The sequence below is a fragment of the Pseudophryne corroboree genome, chromosome 3, assembly GCF_028390025.1.
Source record: "Pseudophryne corroboree isolate aPseCor3 chromosome 3, aPseCor3.hap2, whole genome shotgun sequence".
In the NCBI taxonomy this organism is placed as follows: Eukaryota; Metazoa; Chordata; class Amphibia; order Anura; family Myobatrachidae; genus Pseudophryne; species Pseudophryne corroboree.
The window spans coordinates 720,775,692-720,788,737 of NC_086446.1; the positions used below are offsets into that span (position 1 = coordinate 720,775,692).

General features: G+C 48.0%; 1 protein-coding gene across 5 annotated transcripts in view; it reads right to left on the bottom strand.

Annotated features, from left to right (window-relative positions):
• The window catches only part of JAKMIP3 (Janus kinase and microtubule interacting protein 3), a 377,626-nt gene that overhangs the window by 318,723 nt on the left and 45,857 nt on the right, over positions 1–13,046 (bottom strand). For 4 of the 5 annotated variants that reach the window (XM_063962186.1, XM_063962185.1, XM_063962184.1 and 1 more), the window contains exon 1: positions 9,325–9,846. The exons of the other annotated variant lie outside the window; for it this stretch is intronic. The gene's annotated coding sequence lies outside the window, so the exon portion shown is untranslated. Of the gene's footprint in view, positions 1–9,324; positions 9,847–13,046 lie in introns of those variants that run through there. 5 annotated transcript variants of the gene reach the window in all.

The window sequence follows — 13,046 nt, forward strand, 5'->3', positions numbered from 1 at the left end:
GTCATCGGCCAATTTTGTAATTAGGAGTTGGTCTAATCACGCTGCCCAATCCTGTAAACCATCCATGGTGGCCACTATCTGTATAGATAATAGGTTGGATGAACGGGACTTAAATGACAATGATCAACTCATATGAGGACTCTTTATGCAACAGAGGACTAATGCTGGACTCATCCCAGCAGGTCTGGTCTCAGGTTAAAGGTACACATAATCTTTGTCCAGAATATGTGCAGAAATTATACACACCCACATACTGGGTCTGATTCATGTCAGTAAGTAAAGCAAAAAAGCAAACAACTGGGCAAAACCATGTTACACTGCAGGTGGGGCAAACGTGCAGCAGGGGTGTATCTAGAGTGGAGGAGGCCCGTGTGCAGGTTCTGTCAGGGCCCCCTCCTCTCTAGTCGGCGGGAGCGCTGTGACTCTGGGCACTAGGGTCCCTAGGGGACACTAGTGATGTCCCAGAATCTAGAGCGCATGCACAGATCTCTGAGAAAATGGCACGGCGACCATTTTCCCAGTGATTCTCTTACTGCGCATGAGTGAAACACCAGGAAAATGGAACCGTGCCATTTTCCCAGTGATTTCTGCTTCGCCGCAGGTCTCCGGAGGGTAAATATTACAAATAATGGGTTCAGGATGTGTGGTGCGGGCCCCCCTGTACCCTGGGGGCCCGTGTGCACCGCATACACTGCACCCATTATCAATACTCCAGTGACGTGCAGAGAGAGTTAGATTTGGGTGGGGTGTATTTTTCTGTGCAGGGTAAATACTGGCTGCTTTTGCATATAGCACACAAATGTTAGACAGTTCTATTTTTACACTGCAATTTAGATTTCAGTTTGAACACACCCCACCCAAATCTATATCTCTCTGCACATGTTACATCTGGCACACCTGCAGTGCAACATGGTTTTGCCCAGTTGCTTACTTTTTTGCTTTACTTACAAACAAGAATCAGGCCCACAGAGCGCACTCATCAGCTCAATCCAAACATTGCGCAGCCCCATTCATCTCTGACATTACTGGTATTTAAAATGATCACTCTATACATGGCTATCTTATTACATTATGGAATTTTACCAGCTACAGGCAATTTACCAGCTCCAGTGGCGGGCGGCTAGATACACATCATAGGCACTTGGGCTCCTACCTCACAACCAGGACCCGACAGCCGTACTGAACCCAGAAGTAAACTGTAAGTGTTAGAAAGCAATTCCAACAAGTGATAAAAAACATTAAGAAGTGTCATTATTTCGCCCTAGTTCACATTGGCAGCACATGGGCCAGGTATGCATCAACTGAGTTTTGGTAGTGAAATACACATTTGCTATTAGGTTTTAATACCCGCAGGGGTTGTGTTGGAGGGTGGGGACATGCCACAGACGTGCACCCCATGACAGCTATTATATAGATATATATTTGTCTAAGGAAGCCATAAATACACACAGATCAGAGGACGCAGAGGACACACAAACTGCTAATGGTTTATTTACTTTGATGTTTTCACCAAAAATGGCAAATTTCTAATTCAGCAGATTCCAGCATTATTTGATTTGGCTGCCTCTATTTTGTCCCATTTCTGTTTTTTTTGTTTTGTTTTTTAAATGTTTTTAGCGGTTATAGTGGGTGTGATACATGTGGCTGGCGGTCCGGATGCCGGCGATCACATTACCGGCACCAGCATCCCAACCTTCAGAATGCCGACAGAGGATGAGGCAGTAAATGTACCCCTCCCCTGCTCTTACCCTAACTCACCTGGGGTGGCGAAAAATACAGAAAGTGAACTGTCCCAAGGCGCAAAACGAACTTATGCAGCTAAATACAAACAAAGGGACCACCAATGCCCTAAAATGGAAACAATGAATGCAGAGAAAAGAATGTATAAAAGCGCTCAGTCCTGTATCAACATGAATGTCCCATGCAAATGGCTTTTTTTCAGATGAAATGTCCTCCACACATCACTGGAACCCTTATGGGAGATGTATCAGTCTTTGATCATCAGTCCATACGATTTCTTCCAGTGATGGATGTGCCTCAAAATAAAACCAAATGGAGATAATATGGTGTAGTATGTCTATATACAACCAAATGTCACCTATGTGTGGACAAGGTTGGTGATGTAATACTGTGTACCGAAACTGATTATAGGAAGTAACTCCCAAATGGTCTTTTAGGACCCCAATCTAACAAACCACGTACGGATCAGTCCCACAGGATTCTTTACAGGATTCTTTACACCAACAAGACTTCTTACACCAAAAGATATCAAATATTGTGACGTACCGTACTCACATGATCACTAGTGAGTACGCTCCCATAAAGGTATCTTTGGTCACCAGCATCTCTTCAACGCGGTTTCTTTGGTTTTCTTCGGGGACTATATACTTATATTTATTAATACACAATAGCTAAAAAATAACTAAAAAATGGGGTTAAAGGTAGCAGGTGCACCTTGAAAAAGACTTTTTAGTCGAAACATGTTGGTCTAGGAGTGCTACTGATCATCTATAACATTTGGGCACAGACGGTTCAGTTTTCCTGTTTGGTTTTCACGGCCGAGATTTCCTCTCAGGTATACTGTTTATTTCATCTGCCACCTTTAACCCCATTTTTTAGTTATTTTTTAGCTATTGTGTATTAATAAATTATACGGATTTTATGGAATTCATAAGTGCCATTTTGGTTTCTTTTGGGTAATAATTCCCCCATTTGGGAGGATATGGTATATAGTCCCCGAAGAAAACCAAAGAAACCGCTACATGATTACAGTCGCTAAGTGCTATGTAAGTACGGTACGTCCCGCACCTGCTGAATTATTTGGAGGGGTGTCCTTGGGGAGTTCACACACTCGATTGAATTGGTGGCTAAAGATACCTTTATGAGAACATATTTGCCATACATTGTGTGAGTACGGTACATCATTCTATGTGGTTTTATATAAGAAGGTGTCTGCACGGTGGTCTCATTCACGACACTGGAGATTGGTGACTAAAGAAACCTTTATAGGAGTCATTCACTTCATATTAGTGTGAGTTCCGGTATGCAAAGTTATCCACCTTTTTTCATATTTTCACCTGGGTGCTATCATCCCTAAGTAGACGTACTACACCATATTACTTGTATCTGGTTTGCCTTGAGGTTCATGCTTCATCGGAGGTAATCATAAGAATCGTTGAATAAGAATATATCATTTGGAAGAAGTCTAGTGACACGTTGAAGAGATACCGGTGACCAAAGATACCTTTATGGGAGCGTACTCACTAGTGATCATGTGAGTACGGTACGTTACAATATTTGATATCTTTTGGTGTAAGAAGTCTTGTTGGTGTAAAGAATCCTGTGGGACTGATCCGTACGTGGTTTGTTAGATTGGGGTCCTAAAAGACCATTTGGGAGTTACTTCTTATAATCAGTTTCGGTACACAGTATTACATCACCAACCTTGTCCACACATAGGTGACATTTGGTTGTATATAGACATACTACACCATATTATCTCCATTTGGTTTTATTTTGAGGCACATCCATCACTGGAAGAAATCGTACGGACTGATGATCAAAGACTGATACATCTCCCATAAGGGTTCCAGTGATGTGTGGAGGACATTTCATCTGAAAAAAAGCCATTTGCATGGGACATTCATGTTGATACAGGACTGAGCGCTTTTATACATTCTTTTCTCTGCATTCACCTGGGGTGGCGGCTAGGGCTAAGATAGTGGGGGGTGGTGGCTAGGGCTAAGTCACAGGGGGTGGCGGCTAAGGCTAAGACTCTGGGAGGTGGCAGCTACGGTTTACCCTCCCCCCCTCAGTTCCTAACACCCCCCCCCCCCCCAGGACCTAAAAATTACCTCGATACTTAACTTGGCGGCAATCCGTGTACCGGTCCCGGGATTCCGAGTGGTGTTGGGATTCCGGCGTCGGTCACATGACCATAGACTGGCGGGATGCTGACCACTTCACATTATAGCAATGTCTTACTCTTTTTTATATATACTCTTTTATATATTACTAGGTGCTTCATCGCGCCCTACGGGCGCTCTTCACACCGTCGCAAGGGGCTACGCCCCCTTAACCCTTGCATGCCTTTCTGGGGTTCAATATTTGTATTATATGGAGTATTACCTGCATTCCTTTGTTAGTGGTTAAATATTGCACAATGAAAGGGCGTGCGATGGTGAAGGAGGCGCAGCCCCTTGCGATGGCGTGAACAGCACCTGCAGGGCACGATGTACAGAATGTAGCGGGTGCGGGGGGGACTACGGATGGGGGAGGGTGTCTGTAGATGCTGCGGGTGGAGGGGGGCCGGAAGCGGTGGGGGGGCCCGGATGGGGAAGGGTCGGGAGGTGCTGCGGATGGGGGAGGGGCAGAGGAGTGGGGGCTGCAGATGGGGGAGGGGTCCAGAGGCACTGCAGGTGGGGGAGGGGCAGGGGTGCCACGGGTGGGAGAGGGGCAGGTGCAGGGATGTTGCAGATGGGTGAAGGGTTCCGGAGGTGCTGTGGGATAGGAAGGGGCGGGGGTGTTGGTGGTGGAGTAGGGGGTCCGGAGGCGCCGTGGGTAGGGGAGGGGCAGGTACGGGTGGTGCGGTGGATGGGGAAGGAGGTCCGGAGGTGCTGCAGGTGGTGGAGGGGCAGGTGCGGTGGTGCCATGGGTGGGGGAGGGGTGGGTGAGAGGGGGGACCGCGGATGGAGGAGGGTGTCTGCAGATGCTGCGGGTGGAGGGGGGGCAGGTGTGGGGGGAGACATATATGGGGGGTGGATGGTGGAGGGGGTCTGGAGGTGCTGTGGGTGGTCAAGGGGCGGAGGAGTGGGAGCCGCGGGTGGTGTAGGGGGTCTGGAGGCACAGCGTGTGGGGGAGGGGTGGAGTTCCGCATGTGGTGGAGGGGAAGGTGCGGAGGTGTGGTGCATTGGGGAGGGGTCTGGAGGCGCTGCGGGTACTGTACCTGCCAAAAAGGTAGTTGGAGGGTATGCAGTAACAGGGCCAGGACAGGGGTGACAGGGTCAGAACAGGGGTGACTGGGCCAGGACAGGGGTGACGGGGCCAGGACAGGGGTGACGGGGCCAGGACAGGGGCGACGGGGCCAGGACAGAAATGACAGGGACAGGATAGGGGTGACAGGGCCAGGGTAGGGGCGGCAGGACCAGGACAGGGGTGACAGGGCCAGTATAGGGTTGACAGGGCAAGCACAGGGGTGACAGGGCCAGGATAGGGGTAACAGGGCCAGCATAAGGGTGAGAGAGCCAGAATATGGGTGAAAGGGCCAGGATAAGAGTGACAAGGCAAGGCCAGGGGTGACAGGGACATGACAGAACACAGGGCACAGGAGAGATTGGTATTAGGGACAAAACAGTGGTGACAGACAGATGTGTCTTACCGGAGTCACTGCTGTTGGCTGCTGCTGTTCTACGCCAACCTGTTGGGATCTGCTGCTGGTAGAGATTTGGCATGGCTGACTCTCTTAGGTTGGATTCCTGCTTCCTCTGCCCGTCCGCATCCCTCCCCTCCTCCTCAGTCACACACCGCAGACCTCGCGCAGCTGCCGGGCACTGTGGTAAGGGGAGACTGGGAGTGACTGGTTAGCCCCCAGGAGACGCTGCGGCTGGAGGGAGGAGGGGGTCAGAGCATGCACGCGGCGCGGACCTCACGGCTGCTGGGCACTGTGGTAAGGGGAGACTGGGAGTGACTGGTTAGCTCCCAGGAGACGCTGCAGCTGGAGGGAGGAGGGAGTCGGAGCCTGCAAGCAGCTCGGACTTCTGCAGCGCTACCCGCCGGCTAAAGTGTGTGAAGGAGCTGGGCGCACCTCACTGCGGGTGGCAGCGCTGCAGCTAGCGGTGGGGTTGTCGAGGCTGGAGATAACAGAGGCAGTACGGAACCTGCACAGCGGCAGGTGCCCCACAAAACTGCAGCTATGAAGCGTGTAGTGTGCCAGAAAGTGACACTCCTCCGCGCCAGAGAGACCCTGCTCAGTATGCTGATGTGGGGGGTCAAGCACACAGTGAGCCGGTGCCCGTCTGTCTGTACGGCATACCCCCTCACACACCCCCATACTTCCCAACTCTCCCGATTTTCGCGGGACAGTCCCATTTTTTGGGGCCTGTCCCACCCGCGGGTCGCAGTGTCCCGCGGTGGGGGGGGGGGGGGGGGGGGGGGCAGTTGGAAAGCTCCTGAAGCAGCGGTGTATAGTGGAGACAGAAGGAGAGGGGGCATCAGGGGGTACGGATTAAGGGGGGTTCCAGCAGCAGAGCCGGATTAAGGGGGGGGGCAGGGGGTACGTACCGTTGGCCCCACAGTTTTAGGGGGCCCCCCAGCTCGAGTAGCTCTGTCCCAGCTCAGAAGCTTCCCCGTCTTGCCAGCAACAGCGGCAGCATTGTGCTACAGTCAGCACATGCTGCTGCGTATTGGCAGGTCTGTGGTGTTGCAGGGAGGCAGCTTTCTTCTGCCTGTGCGGGTGTGTAGGGGGGAGTGACCACCTCCTCTGGATTTAGCCCTAGCTGAGGGGCCAAAATTCCATAAAAATAAAAAAATCCCGGAATTTGCATAAGGGGCCGTGGCCTCGTGTCCTGCGATTAGGCCACGCCCCCAACCCCACAGCAGGCACAGCAATGAGATAGGGCTCCCCTGTCTCAAGATCCATGGGCCCCCCGGACTCATAATCAGCCCCTGGGGGCATGCCAGCAGCTCACAGAGCGCTGGGCATGCCCCCTCACTGACAAAAACGGGGGACCTCCCGTGAAGCCATGCCCCCTTTTTGTAGCCCACGCCCCCTTTTCGCCGCGTGTGTGTCCCTCCTTCTGCCTGAAGAAAGCTCCTGAAGAAAGCTGGGAGGTATGCACCCCTGCCTGTGCCATGCCCATACTATCTGCTTCTGCTCCTAGTCTCCTATAGATTTGGCCAGATCTGTGACTCATTTGAATAACTCCGCCCAGTGTTGTGACTCCGCCCAGCGTTAGCAAATGAGTCACAAAGTCACAGATCTGGGCTATTATATAGGAGATGTTTGAATGCATAATATTGGTACATGAATAGGTTTTGCCATTTGAACATAAAGCTGTTATAAGAAAACCTGTTGTACTGCACACACCTCTCAGTACATCTGAAGACTACTGATTCTTACTAGTAATGACTGGTGTGAGCGGAGCTGGAACTCCCTTTGGACCACCCAAATGGCTAGGACACCAGTGGTTATGATGTGCCTAAAACACTAATGGGAGATGTACTGAATGTTGTGTAAATTGCTGTTTTTTATGTCTCTTTTGATACATATCTCACTGAATGAATGACATAATAATTAAGTGTTTTTAGTTACCCACACATAGGGCCTGATTTACAGGTGGACACCCACAGCTGCACCTATTGGCAGTCACCCGTATATATGCAAATGCGGCTACAAAGCCCTTCTCTTGTGTACATCTGTGCGGCCGAATGTGTGAGGACGAGACTCTCGCTGTCAGCGCCCATGCACACCATAATACCGATAATGTTCTTACCCTTTGGTGAACATGTTCCTTAGTGGTTTTCTAAATACTGCAGCTGTAATTGACAAACAAAGTTAAACATGGAATTTATGAATGACTTGACTGTAATGAGGGCTACAACTAGTGGTGTGTGGCTAGGGTGGCAGCTCAGGGTGAAAGGGCGAGGTGGCCCTAGTAGTGGCACTGTCGTTTGACGGTGGTACCTGTATTCAGCTTGTGTAGTGCTTTGGAGAGTTGCTCTGTGTGTCCTTAGGGCACACCCTGTGCCCAACTTTCTGATCCCAACACCCACTTCTGTTACCTAGGGGTCTATTCATGAAGCAGTGAAAAGAGTGGAGAAGTTGCCCATGGCAACCAATCAGCATTGAAATAACATTTATAATTTGCATACTATAAAATAATACAGAGCAGCTGATTGGTTGCCATGGGCAACATCTCCACTGGCTCACTTCTCCACACTTTTCACTGCTTCATGAATAGACCCCCTAATGACATCACATGTGTTATGGGCAGTGGGGCAGATCCAGCGCGCTAAGCAACAGTTACTATTGGTCGCTACCATTAAATAGTCGCTGCATTACATTCCTTGGGGGGGGAAATGTATCAAAACTTGGAGAGAGATCAAGAAGAGTGATTTAAAATACCAACCAATCAGCTTATTTGAAAAATGACAGTTCAAAGCTGATTGGTTTGTACTTTATCTCCATTTTCTCTCTCTCCAAGCTTTGATCTCCCCCATAGTGTTCTGAGACGGAAACTAAAGTAATTACCCTCCGTGAGAGTAACATAAATGCCAAGCTGATGAGTAATCATGGAAATCCTGAAAACACGGCCTGACGGAGACAGACATTTATGACTGCTGTGAAACTCTGCAAATGGGTCAGCTTTTATGAACAATGCACAAGCTAGTCAGGTCATCAGCGAAACCTTTTATGTAAACATGAAATGTATACAACAGTCAGCAGATACACAATACATTTAGTTTTGCTTGTGGCAAACAACCTGAACAGATATTCCATTGCAAGGGTAGCGTACACAATGACTGTAGGAGCGTTATAACATGTCTGTCCGTTATGGTTTCAGAGGAAAGATGAATCAGATACTGCTACTGTTTGCCAGCAGATCTGCCTTCACAGCAAATCAGGGATGAACACCGTGAATACATTCCTGTACAATGTGTACATTATACCAGCCTCAACAGGGCATTCAGCTAGCAGAGATGCAGCCTGTCAGCATCAGTCATAAACATCAGCTCTGCACCTACAGTAGATTAGCTTGCAGATACTGGATTAGTTGCATAGATGGCCTAGCATCAAACATATGCAAAATGACATTATAAACCCGGGTTGGTATCTATATGCCGGTTCCCGTCATCCCAGCATATATAGCGGATGCTATTTATTCTCCCTCCAGGGGTGACATGGACACCCCAAGAGAGGGAAAAGGTGTCAGTATCCCGACGCCGGTAAGCTGAGCGCCGGGATCCTGACAGCCGGGATACTGAATGCATCCCTATAAAACCCATCTTTATTTGAGACTACTAATAAGCCTTTAACTATGCAAGCACAAATAATAAATAAAGCACCATAAAGGTGACATGATAATTAATAATAATAAATGCATCGTGAACACTGGTGGACTGCAAATGTAAGTTATTATTTGCAAAAGAAATGTTGAAATTTGGAGTGAAATCTGGTGCAGAAGGGTGGTACAGCTGCAGACATCCAATGTAAGAAAACATCACAGGCCCTACGGTACATGTTGCAACCTGTACATCCAGCGCTCGTCTCACTGTTATGATAACGATCAACATGCATGCACTGAGGATTATAAAACAAGGACTAACCTTACAGAAACGAGCCATCAAGATCCTCACTGCTCTATCTTCTTTACCTGGGAGTGACGCCAAACCTGGAATTCTGCAAAACTCATTATACAATCACCAGGTCCTTCCTATTACAGCTAAAATTATTTTGTCATCCACCCTGGAAAATATCCACAGTGTGAACCAATCCATTCCTTGTGTGTTTTTCTTTGCAAAGCCTTATGATGTAGAGGCAGGAGATGCTGAAGCAGGATTCAGAGCAATGCCAGGCTGCAGGCTAAGGGGAAGGGGGGGAAGCAAATTGCAAAAAGCTTCTCACCATCTATACACTCCCACAGAGTGAAGCATCAGGCCAGCCTAGCTGAGAAGATGCTAGGGATGGATTGTTACAGGGAAGATGCCGTTTCCCAGTGATGCACTGAGTTCTGCTACCCTCCTGTGAGAATGAGCTCACTGCTCGCTTCCATCATCCTCCTATCAGACTCTGCAGAGTCACTGCAGCTAGCATCCCAGTGCAAGGACGTCATCAGGAGAACATGTATAAAACTGCAAAACGTCCTCTTTGCAGCCAGAAGGCAGAGTGCCATAAGGAAAGCTGCCCAGGAAATAGATCACGACAGCCCGATGGTAATTCCTAACCAAGGCGCCTGCTGTGCAATGCAAATCTGATTTCAGTGCTTCCACTCTTTGCTGTGCATATGGTCATTGCCTTGTTTACTGTTAGGAGAACCAGGGATACCCAGCCCAACAACATGTTGCAGGCTCCTTTGGAAGAGCATTTCGGGTGGAAAAGACAGTACACAGATTTTCTTTCATATCTGTCCTGTTACCTAGCAGGGCATACTAAATAGGATGTAGTTAAAATGTAGACAATTACAATACCTACATTAATAATGTTAACGCCACAATTTCAACAGTTATGATGTCAACGTTGTTAAAATGCCGTCAGGCAAAGTGTGAAATCTTGACATTGGGGGTAATTCCAAGTTGATCGCAGCAGGAAATTTTTTAGCAGTTGGGCAAAACCATGTGCACTGCAGGGGGGGGCAGATATAACATTTGCAGAGAGTTAGATTTGGGTGAGTTATTTTATTTCTGTGCAGGGTAAATACTGCCTGCTTTATTTTTACACTGAATTTAGATTTCAGTTTGAACACACCCCACCCAAATCTAACTCTCTCTGCACATGTTATATCTGCCTCCCCTGCAGTGCACATGGGGGGTCATTCCGAGTTGTTCGCTCGTTGCCGATTTTCGCAACGGAGCGATTAAGGCAAAAATGCGCATGCGCATGGTTCGCAGTGCGCATGCGGTTAGTATTTTAACACAAAATTTAGTAGATTAACTCACGCCCGAACAAAGATTTTTCATCGTTGAAGTGATCGTAGTGTGATTGACAGGAAGTGGGTGTTTCTGGGCGGAAACTGTCCGTTTTCTGGGAGTGTGCGGAAAAACGCAGGCATGCCAGGGAAAAACGCGGGAGTGTCTGGAGAAACGGTGGAGTGGCTGGCCGAACGCATGGCGTGTTTGTGACGTCAAACCAGGAACGAAACTGACTGAACTGATCGCTATTTGTGAGTAAGTCTCGAGCTACTCAGAAACTGCTAAGAATTTTCTATTCACAATTCTGCTAATCTTTCGTTCGCAATTCTGCTAAGCTAAGATACACTCCCAGAAGGCGGCAGCTTAGCGTGTGCAATGCTGCTAAAAGCAGCTAGCGAGCGAACTACTCGGAATGACCCCCATGGTTGTGCCCAACTGCTAACAAATTTGCTGCTGCGATCAACTCAGAATTAGGCCCTATATGTGTGAGTACCGCATAATAAGTAATCAGCCATATTGATGTTGGAATGTTATGAGCGCTAACGTTGGAAAATGGCCTCAGCACAAGGGTGAGAAAATCCTTAGCAGCGAAGGACTAAGACACATGAGAAGATGTGAATGAGTGTTGTGCGACTCTTCCATGTTCCGCCAGCTCAGAAGCATGCCCAGTGTGAAAACAGCCAAGATACGTCCACAGCATAGACTTGCGTTCAACTATTCGCCAGTAGAGATGAGCGGGTTCGGTTTCTCTGTATCCGAACCCGCACGAACTTCATGTTTTTTTTCACGGGTCCGAGCGACTCGGATCTTCCCGCCTTGCTCGGTTAACCCGAGCGCGCCCGAACGTCATCATGACGCTGTCGGATTCTCGCGAGACTCGGATTCTATATAAGGAGCCGCGCGTCGCCGCCATTTTCACACGTGCATTGAGATTGATAGGGAGAGGACGTGGCTGGCGTCCTCTCCATTTAGATTAGAAGAGAGAGAGAGAGAGATTGACCTGATTTACTGGAGCTTAGGAGTACTGTAGAACTGTAGAGAGTGCAGAGTTTACTAGTGACTGACCACAGTGACCACCAGACAGTGCAGTTTTATTTAATATATCCGTTCTCTGCCTGAAAAAAACGATACACAGTGACTCAGTCACATACCATATCTGTGTGCACTGCTCAGCCCAGTGTGCTGCATCATCTATGTATATATCTGACTGTGCTCAGCTCACACATCTTATAATTGTGGGGGAGACTGGGGAGCACTGCAGTGCCAGTTATAGGTTATAGCAGGAGCCAGGAGTACATATTATTATTAAAATTAAACAGTGCACACTTTTGCTGCAGGAGTGCCACTGCCAGTGTGACTGACCAGTGACCTGACCACACTGACCACCAGTATAGTTAGTAGTATAGTATACTATATTGTGATTGCCTGAAAAAGTTAAACACTCGTATCTGACTGTGCTCAGCTCACACATCTTATAATTGTGGGGGAGACTGGGGAGCACTGCAGTGCCAGTTATAGGTTATAGCAGGAGCCAGGAGTACATATTATTATTAAAATTAAACAGTGCACACTTTTGCTGCAGGAGTGCCACTGCCAGTGTGACTGACCAGTGACCTGACCACACTGACCACCAGTATAGTTAGTAGTATAGTATACTATATTGTGATTGCCTGAAAAAGTTAAACACTCGTCGTGTGACTTCACTTGTGTGGTGTTTTTTTTTTTATTCTATAAAAAACTCATTCTGCTGACAGACAGTGTCCAGCAGGTCCGTCATTATATAATATATACCTGTCCGGCTGCAGTAGTGATATATATATATTTTTTATATCATTATTTATCATCCAGTCGCAGCAGACACAGTACGGTAGTTCACGGCTGTAGCTACCTCTGTGTCGGCACTCGGCAGTCCGTCCATAATTGTATACCACCTACCCGTGGTTTTTTTTTCTTTCTTCTTTATACATACATACTACTACTACATCTCTTTATCAACCAGTCTATATTAGCAGCAGACACAGTACAGTACGGTAGTCCACGGCTGTAGCTACCTCTGTGCCGGCACTCGGCAGTCCGTCCATAATTGTATACCACCTACCCGTGGTTTTTTTTTTCTTTCTTCTTTATACATACATACTACTACTACTACATCTCTTTATCAACCAGTCTATATTAGCAGCAGACACAGTACAGTACGGTAGTCCACGGCTGTAGCTACCTCTGTGTCGGCACTGGGCAGTCCGTCCATAATTGTATACCACCTACCCGTGGTTTTTTTTTCTTTCTTCTTTATACATACATACTACTACTACATCTCTTTATCAACCAGTCTATATTAGCAGCAGACACAGTACAGTACGGTAGTCCACGGCTGTAGCTACCTCTGTGTCGGCACTGGGCAGTCCGTCCATAATTGTATA